We start from the raw sequence: 15,165 nt of genomic DNA, 5'->3' as shown, positions 1-15,165 counted from the left end.
CTTAGAATAACTTTTAACGCTGAATTTAATGGTGACCTTCAATTTTACCTAGAATCAGACCGTCAAGGTCATTTGAAGGTCAAATGTGTGTTTCTGAGCAGGAATCCCTATTTTTGACATCGGCAATCGAAAGAGCGAGAAACTTTACGCTTAAATGGGCCGCGATGAGCAGGCCTAATCACTTATATAGGTAGCGAATGAACCGAATCCGCAACAAGGATGAACCTGATGGGTAAAAGTTCGTGTGGTAGAAGGGCTGATTGACAAATGCCTTGAATGACAAGAAAATCGACTGGATACCTAACATTGGGTTTGAGACTATCAATATGATGATCCTCTCAAAAAGCAAAGTTACACCTGAAGAACGTCATCTATCTTAAACAGACGTTTAACAGCGGGCCCAACAGATTTTTCCCTAATACAAAAAGGAAGATTGCGGCAGCGGAAAACTATACAAGTAAAAGGCGGCAAAAATATTGGCGCTATGCAAATAGATCTGATGTTGAGGAAATTATTCCATATGATAGCCTTTAGGGTCACTTTCTGTATGAAGAAAAAATAGCACGCTTAATAAAGGAAGAAAGAATAAATTAAATTAGGAAGTTTCGTGTATTATAGAGGCCGTTCTAAAGGTTTTTTAGGAACACGGGCCGTAAGCTATGGAAAAATGCCCAGAACTCAGATAAAAACAACAAGAGGTAAATTTTCTACAGTTTTTCAGGCTAAAATAATAGATATCAAAACTTGCTTGGAAAATATTTGTGAGTGGTCATATAAATTTCAGAACAATTGCATATATTATGACACTCAAGCAGCTCCAAACGCTCTTATGTCTGAAGAATTAATTTTTGAACTAGTATCCCGTATAAGAATATAAATTAATGTTTCCTCATCCCGAAAGGGCACTGACCCTCCTGAAGGAGTTTTCGCGGTGGCATCGCGGTGGGACTTGAGCATTCGTCGCATGATTTTGAAGGTTATGTTGGCTGTAGCATTGTTACTGCTAAGCTTTTCTATCCTAGACAGTCAGTGAAATAAAAATTAAAGTTACTAAGATTGACAGTGAAGCGGATTAATTATCATAGGAAGTATGCTTAATATTTTCAAATGCTTGTCGCTTTCCTAGAATCAGAGAATGCGGGTCGGTAGTGATGGTGAGCAGCGAGATAATAAAATCGGATTTCTCAAATTAAACAACTGGCCCGCGAAAATATTTGCGACAAACAGTAAACAGTGGAACGTCAGTTTTTTAGGATGCTTTGGCTATCGTTAGCAAATTGCAGTAAACCATTTCAAAAGAAATACCGTGTGAGGAAATTTGGTAGGATACCACAATAAAAGAGAACTTTTTGCGTCTCTACTATAAAGGTGTAACGTATGAAACCAAAAGCGAAAAGGGATACAACTCCAGCAGAAAATTTTTTGTCAAGTAACCTAGAATACAGAAAGTTCCAGTGGAAAGACGTATCGATAAGATAAAGGACATAACAAATAATCTTCTTATCCCAGAAGATGAAGTAACGGAGATAAAACAGTAGGTTCATTTAGCGTCGAAAAAATCGGCAATCAGAATCTTTAAAGAAAGACGCACCATATGATCAAAGAGCAGCGATTGATATCTGCGCAACCTAATGATGAACCAGCATCACCACATCTGCAACACTAACTGCATTAGAGGTTAGAGGAATCTTGCCGGTGTTTCGTGAATATTGCAGTTCACTTCTTCAGAGCTAAGCTGATTAATTAGATAGTCTTTAGCCTAGGACACATTTTCATATGTCACTGGTTATCGTAACTTTAATAAACTAAGATATAAAGAAAAAATTTGTTTTTAAGAAACTGGTTCTCAAAACAGAAATCAGACGTACACTCTTCTTCGAATCTTCAGTTTTAAGTCTTTATTTTAATTTTAAATGCAAGCAGCTACAGTAGATATGTGGTATTAAATACCAACTAATGTAATTAGATATGTATTTGATGATTTTCAATATATTCAGAGACTTCCAAATTTTTAAAGTGTTATAAAGAATTTAAAAAGTTCTCAAGGAACTTTTAAAAATTGAAAGAGATTTCAAAAGAATTGAAAGGTTTTACATACATTAATTTAAAGGGACTTAAATATCTTATCACGAATTTAAGTTAGGATATAGTTACAAGTTAAGGCGGGCAAATTGTTATTCTCGAAAACCTCAAAATTTTTTTTAATTATAGGCATATTTATTAGTATAATCACCAAATGAATGAAGAAGAACAGTCAATAGTAGGACTAGAATGGGAAGGGGCCTCATTTTTTTTAGTTAAGAATAAATAATTACTATATCAATGAAGAATTTTTTAAAGAATATAATCGATGATTTTTCTGGCGTTTTGCAATAGCATCTAATATGTGCATGCTACACTCCTTATCTCAAAAATAATATTAGCATCGAACTTAGCCTTGAGGAATATTTGTATTTCATGAATCAGTCCAAGAATCAAACAAACTCATGTGTGGTATTATCTTAAGAAAATTTCTATAATATTGACGTGGATAAGGCTATTGAAGGCTTTATGAAAAAGAAAATAATTATTATTAAAAACTAGTTAAATTATTCATTTGGGACTATAATACAATGATATCTTTGACTAGGTATCGCATTGTAAAATGAAGAAAACTTTGTTTAAAAATATATTTTTTAAAAGAAATTATCTTCATAACAACTGAAGCATTAAAGTTATACTAATTGTAATTTTTATTATTTGTCATTATAAGATCATTATCATTAAAAAGCATCGTAAATAGTAACCGGCTTGTCTTCACGTGGAGATTAATGTTAGGTTGGCAACGCTCACTTTTCAAGTAGTATTATATGCTTACAATAATGCGATTGCGAATAATGGTGAAAAAACAAAAACAATTTTTGTCAATCTTAAGCTTCTTAAGCTAAATAATTCTTTTAAGGCATCAGAGATAACAAACTTTAGCATTGCACATTTAGAAGTATCATTTCCTTTTGAAATAATAAAATTTTTAGATTTTTAGGTATTCAAAGCTTAAAAAATAAATAAACTGACAAAGGCCATTTATTGATTTAAACGAATGTAGTTATTGCCTGTGTACTGAATTTATACCTACATGAGGGTTTTTGTAAGAAACTGAAGTTGACTCTTTATTACAAAGGATATATATTACAGCAACAGCATTAGTCCTCTCCAATATTGCAATAGATTTTCCTATCGGATGTTGATAACCTGATTTTTTGTTGGGTTAGCATAGGCTCATAGAAATTTTTTCTTCTTCTTAATTCAGTTGGTTCTATCGGCGGGAAAAGTTTGCCTTTGAACTTGAAATGTTTTGCCCGGATTCATTTTAGAATTGAGCTGAATAAAATCAAGATGCTCAAGTCCACACCCACCTTTTTCACGAGAAGGAAGTCTGCTAGGCGAAAACCTGCACCTGGCAGGAGGAGGAGGATTAGCAGTGGAATAACTGTTTGCAGAAAAAGGCCTGGCAGGAGGAGATCCCAAAGGTGGAGACCTAGAACTAGACCTGGCCGGAGAATGATTAAAGTCAATAGGTTCACTATTAGCTAAAGACTCGAAACTTATTCCTGCAACAAAAAGCAGATGATTACATCTTACCCAAGTCCGTGAGGCAAAACAGAATGCTGATTTTGCAAAATTTTAAAGTAATCTCAATGCTCTGTAATTTACCATGCTTAAAGAATAAAAAAATTAAAAATTCTGCTCATGAAAAAGAAAAGATACATGGTCTCTAACGATTTTATTCATCTTATCTTTTTTTGAAATATCTGTTTGTTCAAAAAGTAAACAATGTTGCATTGATATTCAAAAACGATATTTTATTGTTACGGAAATCAAAAATTGTATATTACTTTAACCAGTGACATAGCATTTTTTAAATAGCCTTTATATTCTCTTCCATTTTTTATGTATAAACAAGTCCTTCCTACATAGTTTTCATGCCCAATTTGAGAGTCAGGCGACCGCAAGTGCGCGCTGCTTTAAATTTGACGTGCGCATGCGTGTTGTACGCCTGTGTGCGTTCACACGAATTACCCGCGAAATCTACATGCATTCGGCTCATTAATTTCCCTTAGCTTCTAACGAAGTGAAGTTAGCTGATGTTTAAACTGAAAATACCTTATAGAAGAAGTAGGAAGTAAGATACGAACTACGAAGGGTAGGAAGGAACGAGAAGTCGAAAAAAGAATTAGAAGAAATTTCAAAAATCTTATATGTGATTGTAAAGATTTATTTTCAAAAATAAGTTATAATAAGTTATAAATAATTGCCTTAAAAAATGTAGAAATTATTTTTTTAGAAAAATATTCTTTTTGATAGAAAGTCCCTATTCACCATAAGGTTAGTTTAGGCAAACGTCCTAGTAATCGTAATGCTAATTTCCTTGCTTTTTAGGTTTTCGAAGCCTGAAACAGAAATTCCTAGTTTAAGCCAATTGTCCGCCCTGCCCTCGTGATTTTATTCTCAGAGGGCGAATGAAAAAAAATTATATTAAGGGAAGTATGGAAGATGACTCAAAGAAGTAGAAAAAGTAATAAGAGAAGAAGTAGAGGAAATTTTAGAAAGTTCAATAGGAGAAGTCAGAAGAAATTATACGACGGAAAGTGAAAGAATAAAGGCAAAAGGTTTGAAGGGAAAGTTAGAGGAAATTATGGGAGAGGTAATAGATAAAGTACGGAAGTAGGTTAAATCAGGGAATTGGAAGTAAAAAAAAGTGAGTAAAAACGATGGGAGGGGAAGTAGGAAACAAGGAGTAGGGAAGTTGGAAATATGAGATGAAGTAAGAAGACACCAGAAGGAGGTAAGGGGAAACCAGGTTGAGAAAGTGAGAAGAAGTAGGAATAATTATGGGAAGTTAAGGAAGGGCTAGTAAGGTAGTGCGAGATTTAAAAAGAACTATAAGATTAAAAATGATTTTATTAATTTCAAGGTCTTTCCACAGAATTAATTTAGGATACAATCCGGATTATGGCGGACAAATTTTAATTCACTAAAATCTTAGAAACGTTTTTGAAAATTTTGATATGTAATTATATTATTATATTCAACAATAGAATTAAGGACAATCGACCAAGATACGACATGAGTAGAAAGAATTGTTATTTTTTCTAGCTGAGGAAAACTGACTAATGTTTTACTAAAGAATTCTTTCAAAACTATAACTTATTTCTTGTTCTTTATTACCATATTTCTTACGTGCTTTATATATTTCTCATTTATTGAATTATCTATGTCCTCGAAAAGAACATTAGTCATTAATCTTTAAATTTTTCTCAATATAGAAGTGAGAAGTTGTATTTATAACTCTGTCGGTGAGTTTAGTTGTAGTAAAATTTTGTGCTTTAAAAAGTTAGTTCGAAATAAAAGGGGGGAATTTTAAATTAAATTTTTTATATACTTTAAAGTTTGAAGTGTCTAATTTCTTTGATGTGCATGCTTCAAATAGTGCAGTTTTGAATACTTAATTTTAAAACAGTTCAATTCCCAAGAGTTCTCTAAAATTATTCGCTTCATAAATCTATGAATTTTAAAGCATTTATTTTGAAGTGTTTTGAATTCAAATCTTTTTCCTTAAATATTTTTAAATATTAAATGGAAAACCTGAAAAAACAACAGTTTGAAATCAACCTAGTTCAAACAATTCCGAAAAAAATAAGCTAGAAAAATAGAGAAAATTTTTTTTATTACACTTTATGTTCTTTTAAATTACTAACTGAATCGGTGCTAAGTTCGAATTGGAACTAGTTTTTGAATTTAAAGAACTCTCGTACCGGTGCTGGAACCTACATGGAACCATTCTATTCAAGATAGCAATTTCCTAGATTATTGCGACCTTGGATTTTTAGCATATTTATATATTTCAAGAATGTTTAAGGTCGTCAATACTCTTAAGCTGAAGGTAAGCATAATATGTTTAATTTTTCCTAATACTGCTAATGACGTCGACCATTTTGACTTCAAGTTATCAGAACATGATTGTCCATGATGTGGTATTTAGATTGGCCTAAATTTGATTAATCCTGTCAAAGTGGCAGACGTACTACAAAATGACCTGGCGAGTCTTAAAGTTGACTTTTGAAAATAATTATCTCCGCATTTCGCTACTAAAGTTGACAGTTAATCGGTTTTAGTATATTTACAATCTTTGATTTCTGAGCTGATTTTTAATTTTTTGTTTTCTAGATACAAGTAATTAAAATGAATCTGTATTATCATTGGAGGTAGCTACCGTCGCTCTGAAAAAAAATTATTCCTCTGATCTCTCTAATAACTGAATGGAAAATTATTCGGCCAGCAATCGAAAATGCAGTCATCCTATGTAGTAGAGGGCTTTAGGAATAATTGAACTTCATTTATGTATTTCAGTGTATAAGTCTGATTTATATTCAAAACGGTAGTGAAGAGTTTCATCTGAACTGCTATACCTAACCCTGGTATTTTAATTTTTTATATTTCTATGCTTAATATTCCTGATTGATTTGATCGGTTACTCGTAATTCGAAATAGGCACTGATGAAGACAAAGGGATTACTGGTGATCTCGACAATGATGGTGGTGGTATTAGAGTTTCTAGGGTTTTAGGACCGTTGCGAGCGGTTTTATGATATATCGAGACCATAAATTCCATGTGAGACATTGACCTCTAGACGGCTCATGATATTTAGGTCAGGAAAAGTACCATCAAATTGACACAGCTTAAAAACTTTAAACGGTCATGGGTGCTAGGGATCAAGCAAGCGACAGCGGCGAGAGATAGATAAAGATCTTATATGACCTATACCAAGTCGATTATATACTGGTATTATGCTAGGATCGTACCTAAGAGGATTCCACTTTTAAATTGCTCTCGGGATTGGTCAGCTGAGGCTTTCGAGACTGAGAACCCTTAATCCAAGTGCAAAAACAACTTCGTCTTTACGGATTCAGAAGCTTACCACGCGGTTAAGGAAATTACGATAAGGATGGTTCTCTAGTTTTTCCTCAGACCATTTGCTGTCCTTCTGAAATTGAAGGAGTGAAGAACTCTCTAGTATGTCTTTTATAAGATTTTCGTAAGATTGCTGAATGACGGATGTCTATCGTTAAGTGGGTTGCTCAATTCTCTAAGAACGGAACGCTGTTAGACATCTTCCCCGCTCACCGATCGCCTATGATTAGTCCGAATGTTACCTCAAAGGGTTACGCATCCAGGGATAGATCAAATGACGCAGACATTCCATGATGTTCTCATATCGTTCTCTATGCATTTAATTCTTAGGAAAAAGCTGCCTGATGAACATCTATTTGTTATAGGGTATCTAGATAGGTAGATTAGGTTAGCTAGATTCTTAGTTTTGTGTACACTTTAGTTTTAGTCTTAAGCAATTTGTTAGTCCTTAAGTTTTGCACACTTTCTCTTCATTAAGAAACCCCATGGATTGATTAACTGCTGTTTTATTAATTCGGCAGCCCAATTTCCAGATGTTTTATAAACTTTGTTAATATTTATCGCACCGGGTGCGCTTGAACTTACGTTTATTAGAACCATGTTTATCAGGTGAACAAGCCGTTCTGTGAATGCGGTGAACAGGTTCATGTCGTCCACAATCTAATTTTGGACTGTCTGTATTCGATTTTTTGTAATGCTATGTCAGTTTCCCTGGGCTTAATGCACGAAAGAAACCCGAAGCTCTCAGCAGTGAAATTCAATATTTTCGACCTGACGGCAGAGCCTGATGAGGAAACTGGTCAAGGAATTGGAATTTTTTATTATAATAGAATATTAATTATATAAGGACTGTTAATATTTATTAAATATATTTCCCTTTTTCCAGAAGTCAACGCAAGAGTAGGACATCGCTCTAGAACAGAGGCAGCCATTTACCCTGCACTGAAATTAGGGGGCAATATTAGTAGTAACTTTTATATTCACATATAATCTGATTTAGAAGAACACTTATTACGAACAATTTTTACATGCACCTTATAATCTCTGGTTAGAATAGGAAAAGTAAAATAAATATTGGACTTAGAGAGTGGTTTCTATCGTAATGTTCAAGAGTTTAGGTGTTTAATAAGAGTATTCTTGTCGAGCTGGCCTCCTTAAGACAGCAAATTTTTCCTGTGGAAACCCACAAGTATTTAATTCTTGAAAATCAGAAATGATAGTAGCTTATTTAAAACAACGAACGGTGAAAAAATTTGGGATAGTAGACATTATAGTCATCTTATTCTTTAAGGAACTATAATAGTGGTATAAAATAATTTATGTTAAGATCACTTTTACATATGTTGTAGTTGCTTGATATACACAACTCGATTGTGTATCCAGAAACATATAAATGACTGCAATAATAACAGGAATGTAAAGGAATTTTTGTATTTGCTTCCAAATAAAAGACTACACTCAAACGTGGCTAAGAAAAAACTAGATTAAAGCTTTCCCAAAATTGACGCTGCGCAGCGATTTTGCTTGACAAAATCCGGTTGATAGAGCTCACTCTCAGTGTTCAAATGACCCAGGTGTTTACGTTCGGAGAACCTGAATTGTATCCGACGGTCTGAACCAAACCGGGCTCAAATTTAAGTTCGAATTTAGATGGAAATTTTAAAAAAGATTAAAGCCTTGAGAACAATGATATATTGGCTTTTAATTATTATTTCTGCAGATGATAGGCAAAACTTAATTATAGTTAAAAAGAGACCTCCAGTTTTGGCAGTGACATTTAAAGTTACTTAAAAAATTTTAATCCGGCTTTGCATCCTAAATAATCTCATAAGAAAATTACACATATTTTTATGAAATTAATAGTTGACAAGGGCGGTTCACACATTATTCAACCGCTTTACTCGAAAATATTTTGAGATTGGACGTCGAAGACCTACTGGAGTTTCATCGATTTCTGTTTGGGTCAACAAGGTGACCCTGCAAGTATCCATTTTTATTTTTGCCCGTTTATAATATTTATTATGAAACCTATACATTCCGGCCAGAGTATTACTACTCTCTAATATTGCAAACACATCACCATCAGCTGTTGATACGACAATTTGTTCTTGGGCCGGCATACGCTCTGGGGTAGCTCTTCCTATTCTCAACCTAAGTTGAGTATTGGTCGGAAAAGTGTATCTTCGAAGCTCAAATATCCGGTTCGGATTCGTGCGGGAAGTAAGCTGAATAAAGTGAAGATGTTCAATACCCAATCCATGTCTGTTATAGGAAGGAAGGACGTTAGGTGGATCCATGCACCTCGTAGAAGGAGAAGGTCTTGAGGAAGATAGGTCTGAGGAATTAAGGTTGGCAGGAGGAAAAACGGTAGGAGGAAAAACGGCAGGAGGAGACCTGGGCATGGATCTAAGAGGAGAAGGTGATCTAGCGGGAGAACGATTCAAGTCAAATGGTTCCCTATAAGGAAAAGATTCGAAACTGAACCCTGTAACAAAAAAGGAGGAATAGAAAATGTGTAATCTTGATATATCGTGTTGATGAATAAACAACAGAAGTCACATTTGAAAATTTTAATTGTAGAAATAAAAGTAAAGTAAGAGTTTCAGCTGGGACCGAAAAGCAATTTGTCATCGCAAAGGTTCGTATTATTGCAGCAAATTAATTATCTCATGAATTTTATACGGCCTGGGGCTTGCCCTTGTAAGATATTTATAGTTCAGAAAATAGTGCAAATAATTTGGCTATCTCACCCAGCCATCTTTTTGGAAATAAAATAATTTTTTTTTATCGTGCGTCCACAAAAATCTGAATCTATGCCGGAAATTTTTCTGAATATATAGTAGACTAAAATTAGAACTGATAAGTACCTAATACGTATACTTAATAATATATCAGGCTTGAAAGCTATTTCATAATATTCCTGTGAATGGGGCTATTATACGAAAAATATTTGCTTGTTAATAAAGTTGGTGAATAATACTTTTCTTCAGCCTAAATAAAATTTTGGAAATTCCAAGTAGATTACAAACAATTTCAAAGGATTTGATACAATTTTAATAGAATTTATAAACATTTTACGACAATTTTAAATGTTTCATCGGATTTCATCATGTTTAATATTTTCGGAATTTTCAAGATTTGAAAGCATTATGGTATGTTTCTACGAATTTAAAAAAAATTTCATGTACCCAAGGGATTTCCAATGTTCAAAGAGGTTTGAAAGAATTACAAGCGGTTCTCAATTTCATCAAAGAATTTCGTCATATCTCGAATGTTTCCAAAAATTTAAAGTAATTTAAGTCAATTTTAAAGATTTTATAGGCTTTTGAGGTATTCTAAATTATTTAAATTGATTTCAATAAGGATATAATGCAAATTAGGTCGAAAAAATTGTTACTTAGAAAATCTTTAAAATGTTTTTATAAAAATAGATATATTACATTATTAGCATATTTACCAATAGAATGGAGGATAATTCCCAATGATAGGGGGAGGATACAAAGGATCTTCATTTTTTGCTACTAAGAAAAAACTGACTACTTCATTAATGAACAATGTGGTTTGCGGTGCGATCAATATATACGTATTATATTTCTTATCACATGAATTATAAATTCATTAGCATATCTTGGTGAGATATTTGTATTTCACTAATTAGTCCAAAAAAGCACTTTTGATAAAATACATATTTTCGTTGATGTTTATTGGCTTGATCAAAGAACTTTTTTTAATTTTCCTAAACAGTAAAGAACAAATGTCTTGCTGAACGTTGGTTTAACTCTGAAGTTTCCGCAGAACTATTTTTTGTTTAAGCCAAAAAAAATGCTGAAACAAAATATTATATTATCATTACATATTATTATATTATATTATTTATTATTCGGATTGTGATGAAGATTTATTTCTAATACGTATCAAAAGATAAAGCAGAACATTAGTGGCGTGGCACAAGTTCAAAATTTTCTAGAAATAGCTAGGAGGTGTTACGGAAATTATTAAAGAATAAATTTTGTCTGTACTATTCAACCTATTTATTTTACAAAACAATGTTCTAAATATATTAATGAACTGAGACGTAATTTTAAGTCATAAGAAAAATCAATAATCTAGTTCTGGTAGGCCATGCGTTATGACCTCTCAAACGTTTTAAAAAAATATTTCCGAAACGCATTATAGTAATTTCTGTAAATTTTAGCTTTTACGCACGGTTTACACGCTTCACTCGAAAATATCGCAAAATTGGGCGTTTGGAACTTACAGGTGTTTCATTAATTTCTTCTGTGGTCAATAGGGTTACCGTTCCACTTTCCTTTTTTTCACCATTCTATTATGATTTATATACATCCCAGCAAGAAGATTCCTACCCTCTAATATTGCAAAGGCGTCACCATTAGATGTAGATATAACAATTTGTTCTTGGGTTGGCGCAGGTGCATTTGTTAAATGTCCTATTTTCAATCTAAGTGGTGTATCGGCAGGAAAAGTGTATATTCGAAGTTCCAATATACGGAGCGGATTTGTTTTGGAAGTGAGCCGAATATTTTCAAGATATTCAAGTCCACAACCCGTTTTGCGAGAAGCAGGTAGAATGGTAGGTGAAACAGTTAACCTGGCACGAGTAGTCCTTGCGTGAGCAGACCTAAACCTCTCAGGAAGGGTTGGCTCAACATGAGAAGGATGACTGTCGGAACAATAATTTCTGACAGGATGAAGTTCACCAGAAATAATTTGTGTAAAAGGATATCTGACAGGGGACACGGGCCACGCAGGAGGAGAAGGTGACGTGACGGGAGAATGAAGTCTGGCAGGAGAATATAAAGGTGCTTTGCGAGGAACACCAGGAATGGGGGCGGAATTATGTGAACACTCGAACTGTGTACACAATTCTGCAAAAAGAAACAGAGAATTTAATTTTTCTACCTACGTAAAGCAGGCTAATTCCAAAAAAGCACAGGGACACATCCCTAGCAGGTGGCTTGTTTGAAAGATTGTGCTATTCCGTTTTTTCTGAATTGATTGAAAATATGATAAATTTTGTGTCTTGGGGAGGCGCAAACAAATACCGTGAGTGTACGCATGGTAAACCGAATATCGGAGCCATCACTTCACCATGGGTACACTCACTGTGGTGGTTTGCTCCTACCCAGGGTCATAAAATGCATCATATTTTTAATTCATTTAGAAAAAACAACAATACCATTTTTTGAAAAACCCCTTTTGTGAGGGATTGTATTTGGCCCCTCAAATTATGTGGTTAAAATATGACAATAATTTTATAATTGTAGGAGAAAAGTTTCCATTTGTAGCACATGGAAAAAATCAAGCTCTAACAAGCGCCTCACATAGCGGCTTCAAATTATTATTTTTTTTATTAAATAAAATAAAATGCAAAAATGGGGTTTCAAGGGAATTTAGAGATACGCCTAAAAAAAGTTGAGAAATTAATTTCAGAATAATACTAATAAATACTAAATCTTAGCAAATAATAAATAAACCAAAAATCTTCCGATCAAATTAATTTTTTCTTCAATGTCTTAAATTAAATTAAATACATAAATTAAAAAGAAGCAAGTAAAATAATTCACCTTTAAATAACTTTCCTTTTTTTCTCTATAAAGAATTCTAAATTTTTTACATTGGAATTTAAAAACAAAACGTTTAAAGAAAATCTACCAATAAATAATAACGTTTTGTTAAATTAAAAAGAAAGTTTATCCATTGCAAGTTGAATAAAATAAAAATAAGCAAAAAGTCAAGAAGGGACTTCAGAGGGCTTTCAATCAATTTTTCTGGGATTACTTGGGATTTTCGAATTCTCAAACGATTTAAAAATATGTCTATGGATTACAGATATAAAAAAAACTTTACCAGTTTTAAAAAATTTAAAGAATGTCAAGAAAGAATATGTGATTTTAAGTGGTGGTGCCCAAGATATTGCGATTTTACTCAGAATCAACAATTAAACACCTGATGCAGTTTATATTAAGTCAAATTTTGTTAAATTAGAACATTAGGCAAATAATAATTGAAACGGTTTTTGGAATCGACACATAAACATAGTCTTAAAATAGTAAACAGTTAGTAAAAGCTAAAAAAATATAACTGCAACATATTTTAGTGCATCTTAAAAGAGGCGGAACTGAATTTTCTTGAATAAATTGTTTTCCTGACAATAGTTATTGGATATTTAGTTTTTTTAAAACCACTTTATAACATATTTTAATTTTTATCAAATTTTACGAGAAAATGGATCATTTTGTTCCTAAAAATGTTTTGTATAATTCTACCAATTGCACTTTTTGAATAAAAATTTATTTATAAACCAAAATTGAGATGCAAAACTACTGAAAAGGTCAAATGAATCAAAACTGATCAGAAAAAATCAATATTTTAGTAATTTTCTTAATCAGAATTCGAAACTGAATTTCCATAGATTGATGATAATTTTTCTGAATTGGATATCATGATGAAATAATTTGGTGGAAAAGAAAAATCCCGAAAAATTATATTTACTGATGCAAAAAAAAATTGCTAAAAATAAAAATGTTTAAAATATAAGATTAATAAAAATATTTTGAAATTCCATTATTACATAGTCTAAAATTCTAAATTTTGAAATCTCTGGAATTAGTAAATTATTAAAATTAGTAATTTTCCGAAATACCGAATAACCGGAGTTTTCAGTTGGAAACAAATTCTATTTAAATCTATTTACTATTCTGCAAGACGAAAAATACAATAATAATATATTCACGAATGGATTACGCTGAGACCCAATGCACATTATTAATTTTTTAATAATTAAAAAATTGTTATTAAAATTTCTATTATTCTATTAATACTTAACACATTTCACGACCATGAATAAAATAACTTGTTAATAAATTAAAAATCCACGGAAAGTTAAATTTTGTATAGTATGCACACTAAGCCTTGAAAAAATTAACAGAATTGTAATGATTGGAAGAGGTTTTCATATATATATGTGAACTGATTTCCAAATATTTTCAGAAATTTTAATTAAATTAAAAATATTTGAAGTGATTTTAAAGTGTATTTCAGGATTTTATAAATTTTGAAATTAAAAAAAATTTATATACAATTTTAAGAATCTAAATTATTTTAAGGAATATATAAATGTTTTGAGTTAGAATCCAGGGCGAAATACGCTGGACATAATTTTATTTGTGTAACCTCAAAAATTTGTTAAAAATATTGATAAATAATAATAATAATATCATATTCACCAATACGATTAAGGATAACCACCAATGATAGGGCCAGAGTAGGAGGGTTCGTCATTTTTTTTAAAAATAAGGAAGTAATAAATTCTTCGTCACTCAAGAAATCTGTTAAGAGTTCAGTCAGTAATTATCTGGGCGCTTTATAGCAGTGTTTAATAGATCAGATATTCCTTATGTCATGATTTATACATGCCTTGAGCTTGACCCTGTAAGATATTTGTATGTCCTGAATCATCTTTTGAACCATGAAAATTGAAAAAAAATGGTTGAAATCAATTAAATATGTAAAATGAACAGACATATCTTTAAATTTTTGTAGAAAATTTAAAAACTACATTATTTAAATGAATCATTCTTTAAACAATCAAAAGGAAATTTAATCAATCCAGAAAATAAGTATTTTACGTTTTTTTGGAAACCTCATTGAACGCGCGATTTCTCTATACGAAATTCGAAATGTACTTCTTTTACAGTGGTGAACGCCGAAACATATTTTGAATTTCCTTTTGTAACGCTTACATTCACGAACGTAAGACCCACGCAGATCTCTAACCTTCTCGTGGTAGATTTATTTGTGCTTAGAAGGGAAGAGAGAGAGAATAAATTTGTCTTCTTTTTCTTTCTTTTTTTTTAAAGCCAACCTATAAGGCAACAGTGCAGAGTCCGATAAAGTCCATCTACTTCAAAAAGAACTAGCTTACTTACTGAGATTGAGTAGGTCGTATTGTAGTATGAAATGATTTAGATGTTGGTAATTTACATGATTACGGCTCCCCGAAATTGATTGAGACTCCGAAGTAAGCGCGCCAGCAAAATATCACTTTTATAATTATAAATAGATAGAGAAGAAAAGAGAGTTGAAAAATAGGTTGAATTTGAAAATAAATAAAAACTGCTGACAAATTAGACACGAAAAATAAAATAAGCATTAAAAGTTACTAAGTAGTTAAAAGAATGAGAGGAGCCAAG

Source organism: Belonocnema kinseyi, chromosome 3 (assembly GCF_010883055.1).
Source record: "Belonocnema kinseyi isolate 2016_QV_RU_SX_M_011 chromosome 3, B_treatae_v1, whole genome shotgun sequence".
In the NCBI taxonomy this organism is placed as follows: domain Eukaryota; kingdom Metazoa; phylum Arthropoda; class Insecta; order Hymenoptera; family Cynipidae; genus Belonocnema; species Belonocnema kinseyi.
The sequence above is the reverse complement of the archived record's forward strand: the minus strand, read 5'-3'. Positions refer to the sequence as shown.